This window comes from Salmo salar, chromosome 16 (genome assembly GCF_965601325.2).
Source record: "Salmo salar chromosome 16, fSalSal1, whole genome shotgun sequence".
Taxonomy (NCBI): Eukaryota; Metazoa; Chordata; class Actinopteri; order Salmoniformes; family Salmonidae; genus Salmo; species Salmo salar.
Genome location: NC_138306.1, coordinates 7382865 through 7398764, shown reverse-complemented (window position 1 = coordinate 7398764; position 15900 = coordinate 7382865).

Sequence of the window (15900 nt, the reverse complement as noted above, 5' to 3'; positions counted from 1 at the left end):
CCTCACAATGTAGGGCTCCTGAGTGGCACAGCGGTCTAATGCACTGCATCTCAGTGCTTTAGGCATCACTACAGACACCCTGGTTCGATTCCAGGCTATATCACAACTGGCTGTGATTGGGAGTCCCATAGGGTGGTGCACAATTGGCCCAGCGTCATCTGGATTTGGCTGGTGTAGGCCGTCATTGTAAATAAGAATTTGTTCTTAAGTGACTTGCCTAGTTAAATAAAGGTTCAATTTAAAAATATATATATACAGTGGTTCCTCCTTTAAAAGTTGTGTCATACTGCGGCACACCTTGTGGGCTGCCGCAGCATTCTGTGGCACGTCATTTAATTGTCAGCCATTTTTTCTGTTACTGCAAGTTAGTGCTAGTTTGACCACCAGAGGGCATCTTTGAGAAACATTTGATAGTCTTCCATATTGGCATTGCCAGAGATGGGGAGGGCATGCGGGAGACTGTAGTTCAATTCCCCGACCGGGATGAATGAGTAGGCTGTCCTTGTAAATAAGAATTTGTCCTTAACTGATTCCATATGTGTTATTTCATAGTTGTGATGTCTTCACTATTATTCTACAATGTAGAAAATAGTACAAATAAAGAAAAATCCTGGAATGAGTAGGTGTGTCTAAACTTTTGACTGGTACTTGCTTAATTCATTTGATTAATATTATGGTGTTTCTATTCCATACAAATGAAAAACCCTCTGGGTTTCTGTTAGGATGGAACGTAAAATATGGCGTGCACAACGTGACGGTTGGCAGTACAGTACTGGGCTATTTAGCTAAAGACTCCCTGTGTCGTGCGGACAGGATGATAATCATTTGTAAATAAAAATGTGTTCTTAACTGATTCCATGTGTTATTTCATAGCGTTGATGTCTTCACTATTATTCTACAATGTAGAAAATAGTCCAAATAAGAATTACAAATCAGCCTTTACTTAAATCATGTTTCTAGTCTATTGCATAGTTACAATGTGTAATCATTGATGTCCCAGGAGCAGGAGTGGTAAACACTGTTGAAGTGTATAATTGTAATACATACATGCAGAAACAGCATGATTCAAAGAATGGAGTTTGATACACCTGGTATTGGATATGACTGAAAAAGTATGTCTCACAGAGATTCATACCTGAACCATATCTTTATTCGCCAAGGAAGAGTGAATATATTCAATGTACAGGCTACAATGTGGGGATCTCATGCGTGGTAATAACTACAGTACATGTATATAGGACTTGCATTCTTGGCACAATAAATGTATTATATTCTACTCAATCCATAGGCTTCCTTAATGCCATTCAGACTTGAAGTTGATACAACAACTATGATAGCTGAGGTTCATAGATAGGTTCTGAACTAATATTCATACCAAACGTTTTAGGGTCCATACACAGATCGGCTACATACTGTAGCTAGCTACATATCCATAGGCATACAGTTATTTTTATCCTCCACTACACAATAAGCAAGTAAATAGTTAGCTAGCTATGTTACTTCAGCTGCATTGCAAGGCAAGCAAGTAAATAGTTAGCTAGCTATGTTACTTCAGCTGCATTGCACGGCAAGGCAAGCTTACACAATTGTACATTCAATGTGCAGTAAATGCTTTAGCTAGCTAGATTCTTTACATCCACTGTTTTCCAAGACGACAGCCTGGTTTGCTGGTTTTCTCAGGAGTCCCTAAAACATTAAACAACACGAATTACAATGTCATACTCATGTCATTACACCAGCTAGCTTGCTGGCTAATGTTAGCTACTCAGCTAACTTGCTAAATAGCGATTTTCATAAATTAACTTTATGACAAAAAATATGCACAATCGTTTGTCTCTACATTAACTAACATATTCCTCTCAATTGTACATTTTTTGCTTGACTCGTTATGACGTTATAATTACTTACATTTGCTTCCCCCGTACTGTTTTGTCAGCCATCTTTGCTGAAGAAAGTCACCAGGGACGGGTGGCTCGCGTCAAATTCGTCATTGGAACCACTCGATATGATTGGTCATATAAAAACCTTGGGACCCAAATGCATAATGAGTGCTCTAACTCCCCCTTGTGGTGGTCTGTATCAATGAAGTCGTGACGCTGGGTACTTTAAGTCCTGCGGTGTAAGCTCACAACTTTTAAAGGAGGAACCACTGTATATCATTTTGGTGACTAGAAAAGGGAAAGGAATAGAATGAGGGGCCCGGCAGACTGTTTAGCTGATCAGGTGCAAAATACGTGGTATTTATTTACAGTGCAGGTGATATAGAACACTGGATCCAAACAAGTGGTGAGGAAGGCCAAATCCATCATGTCTGACTGTGCCGACTCCCTACCAGGGCACCCAAACCTGTTCCTGGAGAATACAGTGAAGATGAGGAAGTTGGCTAGTCTGTCCTAATGACCAGGGGATGATCATGATGATGTTGATGATGATGATGACATGCGTGTGATATTTTTTGGGGTCAGCATATTCTTGATGACAATGTTGATGGGATGATTTTAGGATGTGCAAAGAGCACGTACTTTGTAGGCCTACTATTGTTTTTTGTGCTGCTGTAAATGCTAATGTTGATTTTTAGTATTGTTTACATCTATATTGATGGCTGTCAGCCCATGACTGATGAACTGGGTGATTGTATTCAGTATTATTGTGTTGTTGTCATTGTCTATCATTGTGATCCATGTGGATTTTATATGTTTTTATGTCTCACCTGCTCCAAAACCAATTGCCCTCTGGGACAAATAAAGTTGAAACTTGAAATGTAATATAGAAATGGCAAAAAATGAAATACTTGACTTGAAAAGCGAACGTAGCTTAGGCCTACTTGGCCAAAATACCAATACTCCGCTGGCGCACAAAAGGCAAATGCCTACTGGCCTTGTTTTTGAACACTATAATTTGTTTACAAGCATGATAGCGGTACTTCTAGTTTGGTTTACGAAGATTGTTGGCCATTAGCCAATCAGCGTTTCTCAACAAGTCCAAAGCATGTGAATGTATCAAACTGGTATTTACGACTTCACAACTGGTAAATTACACTTCCCACTTGATCACGAACGAAGAATAAGGTAGGCCTGGACATCCCTAAATGAGCTACCGTCAGCTGGCATAAACCATATCAAGGTAAATTCAATATAGGCTCGTGCTATCACACTTTAAATGTAACATTGTTGCACACTATACATTTGAATGACCAATACTTCTCATGTTTGTAAAAACAAACACAGAATTTGCATAAACATAGTGTTTCTATTCCAATGAACTGAAATTATCCATAAGTAGGAATAACCAAATACAGAGCAGCAGAGAAGGGTCCAGCTACATACCTCATCTATCTGGCCCCTCATCTCTCAGACCCTTCTCTATACTTTCAGGTCTCTTGATTGGAATAATTATGTTCAAAGATTCATCCACCCAGGACTCATCCATTAACCTTAAGGAATATACAGTGCATTAGGAAAGTATTCAGACCCCTTGACTTTTTCCAAATTTTGTTAAGTTACAGCCTTATTCTAAAATTGATCAAATTGATTTTTTTTAATCCTCATCAATCTACACACAAAAACCCATAATTACGAACCAAAAACTGTTTTTTAGAAATATTTGCAAATGTATAAAAAAAAAAAAAAAATGAAATATCACATTTACATTAGTATTCAGACCCTTTATTCAGTACTTCTTGTTTCTCGTGGTCTGAGAGTCTTTAGTTGCCTTTTGGCAAACTCCAAGCGGGCTGTCATGTGCCTTTTACTGAGGAGTGACTTCCATCTGGGCATGCTACCATAAAGGCCTGATTGGTGGAGTGCTGCAGAGATGGTTGTCCTTCTGGAAGGTTCCCTCATCTCCACAGAGGAACTCTAGAGCTCTGTCAGAGTGACCATCGGTTGCTCAGTTTGGCCGGGTGGCCAGCTCTAGGAAGAGCCTTGGTGGTTCTAAACTTCTTCCATTTAAGAATGATGGAAGCAACTGTGTTCTTGGGGACCTTCAATGCTGCAGAATTTGTTTGGTACCCTTCCTCAGATCTACGGACAATTCCTTCGACATCATGGCTTGGTTTTTACTCTGACATGCACTGTCAACTGTGGGACCTTATATAGACAGGTGTGTGCCTTTCCAAATCATGTCCAATCGATTGAATTTACCACAGGTGGACTCCAATCAAGTTGTAGAAACATCTCAAGGATGATCAATGGAAACAGGATGCACCTGAGGTCAATTTTGGGTATCATAGCAAAGGGTCTGAATACTTATGTAAATAAGGTATTTCTGTTTTTATTTTTATACATTTGCAAACATTTCTAAAAACCTGTTTTCGCTTTGTCATTATGGGGTATTGCGTGTAGATTACTGAGAAAAAAACATGTATTTAATCCATTTTAGAATAAAGCTGTAACGTAACAAAAGTCAAGGGGTCTGAATACTTTCCGAAGGCACTGTACATCGTCAGTAACAGCCTTCATTAGGATGAATGTTGTACCCATAACAACAATCCGGACATAGGTATTTGTATTTATTATGGATCCCCATTAGCTGCTGTAAAACATTGCAATACATTCATAACAGATTTCACAACATATTAAGTGTGTATGAACTTTAAGTGTGTACGAGCTACGCAAATCCATTAGGAACCCAAAAAGACAATACAGACTCATACTTGAATTGATGTTAGACAAATCCGACTTGCGACGCATGTGGCAAGGACTACAGACTATCACGGACTACAAAGGTAAATCCAGCTGTGTGGTGCCCACTGAAGCCTCCCTCCCAGACGAGTTTAACACATTCTATGCTTGCTCCGAGGCAGACAATACCGAGCCATCCAGGAAGAGTCAGACTGCTCCGGACAACGAGGTCCTTTCGCTCGCTGAGGCTGATGTCCCACCAGCTGCTGGGCGTGAGACTGGTCATGGCCCACATCAAGGCCAGCACACCAGGCACACTGGACCCACTCCAATTTGCCTACTGCGCCAACAGATCCACAGAAGATGCCATTTCCTTCACTATTCATACGGCCGTAACAGATCTGGACAAGAGGAACACCTACAGTATGTGAGAATGCTGTTCATTGACTACAGTTCAACATTCAACACTATTGTTCCCTCTAAAGCTTGACACCAAGCTCAGAGCCCTGGGTCTGGACACCACCCTCTGCAACTGGATTCTGGAATACCTGACAGGTGTGTCCTCACCCCTCTGCTGATTTTACGCACCTTAGCACACATGCGCTCACTCACGCACACACCCACGCAGACATCCACACACGCATACATATACATTCATGACACACACACACACACACACACACACACACCAGAAAACTGCTGTTACCAAATTCTTATTATGATTGCTAAATACTACACAATATAAACACTTCCCTCTCCAATCCCCCCTTCCCCAAGCACGTTTAAATATTGGACTATAAATTGTGCCTTCCTGTGTTATACTTATGCTAAAAAGTTTATTCTATTCTACTGAGCCATTTACTTCACGTTCGTATTCTTATCTTTTATTACTTCTTATTGCTGTTACATTGTCGAGAAGGAACCTGCAAGTACGCATTTCGTTGGAAGGTGTATACCATGCGTATTCCGTACATACGACTAATAGAACTTTAAACTTAAAACTTAACCTGGTGTGAATGATATCGCTCAAATTTAAACAATGCCGAAATTTGAATACAAAATCATTTGTTACGTTTCTTTCTATCAATGGCTGCAATAAATAGAAAACATAACACGAATTCTGCGATTATATTTGTTTACTCAGCCGGCACGTGGGCTCCCACGCCTCAGCGGAATCGTCGGGTACTCACGCGTCAGCGGAATCGTCGGGTACTCACGCGTCAGCCAGCTCACACGACTCCCATGTCTCAGCCGGCCCACCAGGCTTGCCCAGGTGGGATGCCAGGTGGCGCCCATAGACCAGGGGGTACTGTTACGCTTGCTCCCGCTCCTAATCATTGCTCCCGCTCCCCACCATCACCTGTCATCATCATTACGCGCACCAGCGCTTCTTGGACTCACCTGGACTCCATGACTTTGTTGATTGCCCCTCCTATATCTGTCTGTTCCTTGGTTTGATCCCTGTGTCAGCATTATTGTCGTTATGTTTCCCCTGTCCAGATGCTGTTCTTGTTTGTTTCATTGTCGGTTATTTATTCAAATGTCCACTCCCTGTACTTGCTTCTCGTCTCCCAGTGTCTGTCCTTACGATGAACACATTTTATGAGCAAATATTGATATATTACACAATATAAAGGTTGGGTCTAATCCTGGACGATGATTGGTTAAAACCACCTTCCAGCCGGTGTCTATTCCACAAGTCACTGCCGGCTAAAGCTATGACGTTGAAGTGCCTATTTACTCTGTTCTATTTCACTGCGCAATCCACTGTCTCATCATCCCAGCCAGACAATTTATACACTTGATCTCCACTGTAAAAAGCATCAAGACATTATATCCAATTTCTTTTAGACTAGCAATTGGTTTTCAATAGTTTTCTCTGAAATTTACAACATTGTTTCAACATTGAAATTCGATCTCCAGCTGTTCGACGGTAATGAACGTGTGGGGCCGGGATAAGACAGACAGGCAGGCAGGCAGGCAGCTTTACGCAGCCAGTTGAAATCATGAATCAGCATCATTTTTATGGATATATACAAAGAAATGTCAATAGAAAAAAGGTGAAACGAAACAAAATGCAGCAACTTTGCAGTCTTTTCAGCTTCAGTTTGAAGTGATTGTGTTTGCTGTGTTGTTGGCTAGTGCCACTGAACAACAGTGTCCCGACGAGAGGGAACATTTTCTATGCCAGTTGAAATCGCGCATCATTTGCTCATTGTTACGGATGTATCCAAATAAACTTTACTAGAAAACAGCTTAAACAAATGAAATTAAGCTATTTTGCTGTTATTCTGGCTGCCAAAGCTGCTTAGCTAGCAAGCAAGATATAAGCATATTTTATACAGGAGTCCTTTCTTCCCCCAGTCTTTCCCCTGTGTGCTGCCCTTCTGGCAGCTTTATGTGACTCATACAGCTGGTGAGCAATCAGCCCTTGATTACTCACCAACCCCAATCAGCCCCAATTAGTCCTGGCCGGAGAGCCCGTCGAGACCTGGCACGTCCAGCAGAGGGAGCCATCGTTTCGTGATGTATACTCCGTCTGTCACCAGGCCTCGACGAGTCTCCCCCTGGTGGCTGACCTGCTGTACGCCACAGTTGGTAACCCGTTGTATAAAAGTGATAATGCTCATGTTTGTGGGATATATTGGCATGGTTTGCCCGCCCTCAACTTCCTCTCGGGCATAACATCACCAGTATCAATATATCCTCCAAACACTTGCTTCTCAGGCATTATCACTTAAATAATTATCAGATCGACGTAAAGTCACACGATGATATGGTGTGTGGTTCTCCCACTACGACTCGGAAAACCATGCAGTTTACTAGGCTTCAAATGAAATAAGTTATTGAACTTCACAGGGTGGTGAGAGTGCACGGTGATGAGCTTGATGCTCCTTTCTAATAAATATTGAGGTCTTCTTCAGCCATATACCAATGTGCACCAATTAAAACGTTTTAATTTTATCATTTGAACTACTCCTTACCACTTTAAAAATATATATCACAATCATGCAATTTGCCAAACTCGAGAAGAGCTCCAGATTAAAACAGACAAGCCAGAGCATTGTGCTATGTCAGAAAATGTTCACATATCAAGATGGCTGCTTTCCTAGCCTTATCTGTCTTGATTTTCCAACCCAAACTCCAACCATCCCCTGACTGACCATTCATGTCCCACCATTCCATTCTTTCTCCATTTTGGAGCAAGTGTTTTTAGAATGTTTGGATAACAAGCAACTTTGTTCCACCTTGCCAAAAGGAGAGAACATCAAACGGGTGAAATGGGAGAGAAACCTTTATGAACTATAACAATTTGACTTTGCATACTGTACCAGTCAAATGTTTGGACACAGCTACTAGTTCCAGGGTTTTTCTTTGTTTTTACTATTTTCTACATTGCAGAATAATAGTGAAGATATCAAACTATTAAATAACACATATGGAATCATGTAGTAACAAAAAAATTGATGTGTTCACTATTATTCTACAATGCAGAAAAATGCAGAAAATTGTAAAAATAAAAAATTAAAACATAAAAAAAAAAAAAAAAACCTGGAACTAGTCGGAGTGTTCAAACTTTTGACTAGTCATCAAAACTATTAAATAACACATATGAAATCATGTAGTAACCAAAAAAGTGTTAAACAAATGAAAATATATGTTATATTTGAGATTCTTCAAAGTAGCTACACTTTGCCTTGAACACTCTTGGCATTCTCTCAACCAGCTTCACCAGGAATGCTTTTCCAACAGTCTTGAAGGTGTTCCCACATATGCTGAGCATTTGTAGGTTTGTCCAATCTTTTGACTGGTACTGTATATGTTTATCCTATCATGACACAAGGCGAGACCCAGGAGGCAGATGGTTGGAGTCTTACAATGTTTATTAATCCAAAATGAGTAGGCAAGAGAATAGTCGTGGACAGGCAAAAGGTCAAAACCAGATCACAGTCCAGGAGGTACAGAGTGGCAGACAGGCTCGTGTTCAAGGCAGGCAGAAAGGTCAGACAGGCAGGTACAAAGTCCGGAAACAGGCAAGGGTCAAAACCGGGAGGACTAGAAAAAAGGAGAAATGCAAAAAGCAGGAGAACGGGAAACCGCTGGTTGACTTGGAAACATACAAAACGAACTGGCACAGAGAGACAGAAAACACAGGGATAAAGACACTGGGACAATCAGCGACACCGGGGGGGGGGGGGGTGGAGACAGGTGAAACAAATCAGGGCGTGACATATCCCCCAAATTTTTTTTGGCCAAACACCTCTTGCAGACAACTATGTTGTGTCAGAGCCTTCTACAGCAGGGGTTCCCTAAACCTTTTTTGGCCCGCAACCCCATTTTGTTCTAAAAAATGTTTTGCCAGCCCACCATGTAAAATAAAGTTATGCAATAAACGGCCAACGTTTTCTTTTTAAATTGAGTCTACGACAGTCTATTACAAATCAGTCAGAAAGTACTTTTGACAGTATTTGAATCTGAAGTAAGTATGGTTTGAAGTGACTGAAATGCCAAGGTATTGGGAAGTTCAGAAGATAATCAGGCAATAATTTTGTATCATCACTGATTATGTTATTTTTCCCCCACTCTGATCTAATGAGTCCTACTCTGTTTGTGGGCATCTTGGAGGGAAATAGACACATACGTGTTCTTATCTTTAAATGTTGGTGTCATAATATTTTGTAGCTTAAACACCGGTTCTAAGAGCAAAGCGCAGTTTTAGATTTTTTATTTCAGTTTCTCTCGCGACCCCAAGTTTGGGAAACGCTGCTCTACAGTATGGGGTAGGGAAATATAATCTCTTGGAATGCCTTAGGCACTGTAGTATGAAAGACACCTCTGTACTCTCAGTAACACAGTGGTTTATGTCCAGATGAACAGTTACATTTCAATATAAATGTTGGTCCCGCTTAAATGACGTGCAGCTTATAAAAGCTTCATAAAGCCTTCAAAAGCCTTCAGAAACACTACACAAATGTGTTACAAATCATCTATAACCATATGTCATGCTTTATGAAGGGTTCATAAATGTAGCATAACTGTGTGACATAACCACCAATGTAAAATGTTACATAAATCACTATATCAAATATGACATAAACCTGTGCTTTATAATGGGTGGCATAAGCATCGCTTAATAAAGTCCTTATAAATCATATAAAATTGAGGCATCACAAAGCCTTTACAACCCTGTCATGAGTCTTGGTAGAGCATTGTAAAGCCAGGATATTGGGTTCAATTCCCGGGACCACCCATAAGTAAAAAGTCGCTTTGGATAAAAGTGTCTACAAAATTGTACATATATATATCTGCTGCATTCAAAACAGCTGGAAACTCGGAACTGGGAAAACCAGACTTCAATTAGTTGAAGACAACTGGGAACTCGGAAAAAACAAGCGCCGACTGGGAAAATCCGCTTTGAACGAACGGTCATCCAACTCAGAATTCCAAGTCGGGAACTCAGGCCTTTTTCTAGAGCTCCTACCTAAAGATCACTGACATCATGACTCAACCTTGTTTTATTCAGAGTTCCCAGTTTTCTTGAAAGCATCATAAATCCAGAGAATGCCAGACTTTGATGACAAAGTTTGATGACAAATTTTGCCCACGAACGACCGCAGCGTCCTGTTCGAGTGAGCACAGCACAACAAAGTGAGTCCAAAAATGTCTTGTATGCTGCTGCATAAATGATGTCATATGCCAGGGATATATATATACTGGTGCTAAGAAAGTAACACTAAGTGTATGTTGTGTAGTAAGCGGTTAGTAGCCCATGTTCTTCACCCCAATAATTTGGTCACTTTCCCCCTCATAACTTACCCTAATGTTCTGACTTGGTGCTGCACATGTAGCCAATAGCCTGTTTTAGAGAAATGTAATCATTGAATATTGTAAGAGCTTTCATTGTCTGCTTATATGCCCCCTTTATTTATCCAACATTCTGACTTGGTGTACTGGGAGAGTACTGTAAGAATGGCCCATGTTCTGAATTCTGTCACTGTACATTTCAAAAGTCAATGTTAGCGCGCTCATTAACCTGTCTGGGCTAGGGGGCAGTATTTTCACGTCCGGATGAAAAACGTACCAATTTAAACAGGTTACTACTCTGGCCCAGAAACGAGAATATGCATATTATTAGTAGATTTGGATAGAAAACACTCAGACGTTTCTAAAACTGTTTGAATGGTGTCTGGGAGTATAACAGAACTCATATGGCAGGCAAAAACCTGAGAAAAATCCAAGCAGGAAGTGAAAAGTCTGAGAATTGTAGTTCTTCTTTTGATTCTCTATCGAAGCTCCAGTGTCTGTGGGGTGACGTTGCACTTCCTAAGGCTTCCATTGGCTGTCTAAGAAAGCCTTCAGAAAGTGGTTTGAGCATTTTCCTGTCACTGGGCAGATAATAGGAGCTCAGTTACTGCGTGGTCTGCCTGGCAACAAAGGGATTGGATATGCTCGGTCCCGCGAGCGTGCCCCTCCTTCTTTTTCTTCTTGAATGAATATGCTATTGTCCGGTTGGAATATTATCGCAATTTTACTTCCTAAAAGTCACGTGTATCCTCTGTCGCAGGAGGAGACAGTGCTATGGAGACATACGTCACTGAGTCCTTGAGACAGGGATACATTCGGCCATCTAAATCACCCGTCTCCTCGAGTTTCTTTTTTGTGAAGAAGAAGGGAGGAGGCCTGTGCCCGTGCATTGACTATAGAGGTCTAAATTCTATCACAGTGGGGTTCAGTTACCCACTACCTCTCATTGCTACGGCCGTGGAGTCATTTCACGGGGCGCGCTTCTTCACCAAACTAGATCTCAGGAGTGCGTATAACCTGGTGCGTATCCGAGATGGAGACGAGTGGAAAACCGCATTTAGTACCACATCTGGCCATTATGAGTACCTCGTCATGCCGTATGGGTTAAAAAATGCTCCCGCCGTCTTCCAATCCTTTGTGGACGAGGTTCTCAGAGACATGCTCGGACAGGGTGTGGTGGTGTACATCGATGACATCTTGATCTACTCCGCCACACGCGCCGCACATGTAGCTCTGGTGCGTAAAGTGCTTGGGCGGCTGCTGGAGCATAACCTATACGTCAAGGCTGAGAAATGTGAGTTCTCCAAACAAGCCATCTCTTTTCTGGGATATCGCATTTCCATCACAGGGGTGGTGATGGAAGATGACCACGTTACGGCGGTGCGTAATTGGCCGACCCCTACCACGGTGAAGGAGGTGCAGCGGTTCTTGGGGTTCGCCAACTATTACCGGAGGTTTATCCGGGGTTTTGGTCAGGTGGCAGCTCCCATTACCTCACTGATGAAGGGGGGTCCGGTGCGATTGCGGTGGTCGGCAGAGGCGGACAGAGCCTTCCGTCGTCTGAAGGTTCTGTTTACCGACGCTCCGGTGCTGGCACATCCGGATCCCTCTTTGCCATTCATAGTGGAGGTGGACGCGTCCGAGGCTGGGGTAGGAGCTGTTCTTTCGCAGCGTTCGGGCGTTCCTCCGAAGCTCCGCCCCTGTGCATTCTTTTTTAAGAAGCTGAGCTCGGCGGAGCACAACTATGATGTGGGGGACAGGGAGTTGTTAGCCATGGTCAAGGCTTTGACAGTGTGGAGACATTGGCTTGAGGGGGCACGTCACCCTTTTCTCATCTGGACCGACCACCGTAACCTGGAGTACATCCGGGCAGCGAGGAGACTTAATCCTCGTCAAGCCAGGTGGGCCATGTTCTTTATGAGGTTTCAGTTTACCCTTTCGTACATTCCGGGTTCTCGGAACCGGAAGGCCGACGCACTGTCGCGTCTCTACGACACCGAGGAGCGGACCACTCCCATACTCCCTGCTTCCTGTCTGGTGGCACCGGTGGTATGGGAGGTGGATGCGGACATCGAGCGGGCGAGTCGGTCAGAACCCACTCCACCTCAATGTCCCGCGGGTCTGAAGTTCGTTCCGCTGGGTGTTCGCGATCGCTTGATCCGATGGGCCCACACTCTACCCTCCTCGGGTCACCCTGGGGTGGAACGGACAGTGCGAGGCCTGAAGGGGAAGTACTGGTGGCCCACCTTGGTTGAGGATGTAAGACACTATGTCTCTTCCTGTTCGGTGTGCGCCCAGTGCAAGGCTCCTAGGCACCTGCCTCGAGGGAAATTACAGCCCCTCCCCGTTCCACAGCGGCCTTGGTCTCACCTCTCGGTGGATTTCCTAACGGATCTCCCGCCATCTCAGGGGAACACGACGATCCTGGTTGTTGTGGATCGGTTCTCAAAGTCCTGCCGTCTGCTTCCATTGCCCGGTCTTCCTACGGCCCTACAGACCGCGGAGGCCCTATTCACCCACGTCTTCCGGCACTACGGGGTGCCCGAGGACATCGTATCTGATCGGGGTCCCCAGTTTACGTCCAGGGTATGGAGGTTGTTTATGGAGAGGCTGGGGGTCTCGGTCAGCCTGACCTCGGGTTTCCACCCCGAGAGTAATGGGCAGGTAGAGCGCATTAACCAGGATGTAGGCAGGTTTCTGCGGTCGTATTGCCAGGACCGGCCAGGGGAGTGGGCGCGGTTCGTGCCCTGGGCCGAGATGGCCCAGAACGCTCAGCGCCACTCCTCTACTAACCTGTCACACTTGCAGGTCGTGTTGGGTTATCAGCCGGTCCTGGTGCCATGGCAACAGAGCCAGACAGAGGCTTCTGCGGTGGAGGAATGGGTCCAGCGCTCTAGGGAGACCTGGAATGCTGTCCAGGAGTGTATAAAGAGGGCTGGAGAATGACACAAGGAGAGCGCTGACCGCAGTGAGGCCCCTGTGTTTAACCCAGGGATAGAGTCTGGCTCTCGACCCGGAACCTGCCCCTCCGCCTGCCCTGCCGGAAGCTGGGTCCGCGATTTGTGGGGCCATTCAAAGTCCTGAGGAGAATAAACGAGGTGTGTTATAGGTTACAACTTCATACATATTACCGTATTAACCCCTCGTTTCATGTGTCTCTCCTCATGCCGGTGGTAGCTGGTCCGTTGCAGGACGCTGAGGTGCGGGAGGCCCCCCCCGCCCCCGCTGGACATCGGAGGGTCCCCGGCGTATACAGTCCGGGCCATCTTGGACTCCCGACGTCGGGTGAGGGGCCTGCAGTACCTCGTGGACTGGGAGGGGTACGGTCCGGAGGAGAGGTGCTGGGTCCCGGCGAGGGACATTCTGGATCCAGCCATGTTGCGGAATTTCCACAGCCTCCGCCCGGATCGCCCGGCGTCCCCGAGGCCGGAGTCGGCGCGCTGCGGGACCCGCGCGTCAGGGGAGGGGTACTGTCACAACGTCCACAGAAGGTGGCGCCTCTCCTCAGTCGGGCGGCGCTTGGCGTTCGTCGTCTACGGCCTACTAGCTGCCACCGATCTGTGTTTCAGTGTCTGTTAGTTATGTCTGTTTTTTGATTGCACCTGTTTCGTGTTTGTCATTAGTGGGGGGGTATTTAGTCTGTCTGTGTTTAGTTAGGATTCGTGCGGGATTGTTCTGTGTTACGTGTGGTGTTATATTGTCTGGGTTATATTGCCGGGCTGCGCCCCGTCTGCCCTTTTGAGCGGAGCTTCTTTTAGTCTTTTTGACTGTTGTGCTCCCAGCTGTATATGGATTTTGCCTTTGGATTTATTAAATCAAGTTTGTTCCAACGGACCTCAGTCTCCTGCGCTTGACTCACCCTAAAACAGTTCTACCCGCTCGTGACAAGTAGATTTGGATAGAAAACACTCTGAAGTTTCTAAAACTGTTTGAATGATGTCTGTGAGTATAACAGAACTCATATGGCAGGCAAAAATCTGAGAAAAATCCAACCAGGAAGTTGAAAATCTGAGGCTGTAGTTTTTTAAAATTAATTCCCTTTCCAAACTACAGTGATTTAGGGGTCATTTTGCACTTTCTAAGGCTTCGACTAGATGTCAACAGTCTTTAGAAAGTTGTTTGAGGCTTCTATGGTGAATTTTGAGGGAATAACAGTCGGTTCAAGCAGTGGACTGTCTGAGGTCAAGTAGTTACTTCATGCGCGTTCACACATGGCTAGCATTTTTTATTTCTCTTCTGTAATGAATACGCTATTGTCCGGTTGGAATATTATCGATTATTTATGTTAAAAGTACCCTAAGGATTGATTGTAAACATCGTTTGACATGTTTCTACAAACGGTAATGGAACTTTTGAGCTTTTCGTCTATTGATTTGCGTCCCCGCCTCGTGCCTTTGGAATAGTGTTCTGGACGCGCCAACAAAACGGAGGTATTTGGACATAAATGATGGACTTTATCGAACAAATGAACATTTCTTGTGGAAGTGGGAGTCCTGCGAATGCATTCCGCCGAGCATCAGCAAAGGTAAGGAAAGATTTATAACACTAATTTAGAGTTTTGTTGATGCCAGAACTTGGCGGGTAACTGTATAGCTTGCATTGATGGCTGAGTTCTGTACTCAGAATATTGAACAATGTGCTTTCTCCGTAAAGTTATTTTGAAATCTGACACAGCGGTTGCATTAAGAAGTAGTATATCTATAATTCTTTAAATAATTGTTATATATTTTGTCAACGTTTATAATGAGTATTTTTGTAAATGAATGTGTACATTCACCGGAAGTTTTGGGAGGCAAACATTTTCTGAACATCACGCGCCAATGTAAAATGCTGTTTTTGGATATAAATATGAACTTGATCGAACAAAACATACATGTATTGTGTAACATGATGTCCTATGAGTGTCATCTGATGAAGATCGTCAAAGGTTAGTGCTTAATTTTAGCTGTATTTCTGGATTATGTGACGCCTTTCCATGCTAGGAAAATGGCTGTGTGGCTTTTCTTGTTTAGGTGGTGTCCTAACATAATCTAATGTTTTGCTTTCACTGTAAAGCCTTTTTGAAATCAGACAATGTGGTTGCATTAAGGAGAAGTGAATTTTTGAAATGGTGTAAAATAGTTGTATGTTTGAGAAATTAGAATTATGAGATTTTGGTCGTTTTGAATTTGCCGCCCTGCTATTTCACTGGCTGTTCGGAGTGTGTCCCGCAGGTGGGACGTCACATCCCACATCCCCAAGAGAGGTTGGAACCAACATGGACTACGTCCAGCAGGAAGAGAAGCAAGAACCATTCGTCCGCCAGCTCAGGGACAAGCTACACTATTCACGGCCCAGTGTAATGTTCAATGTAATTGCATTTCTGGACTTTTTGAAACTTCATGTATTTGTATTGATTTAAAAATGTACAAATAAAAGGATATGTATGGTTTAAACATGTCTTGAATGAACTTTATGGATGTGTTATGAATGA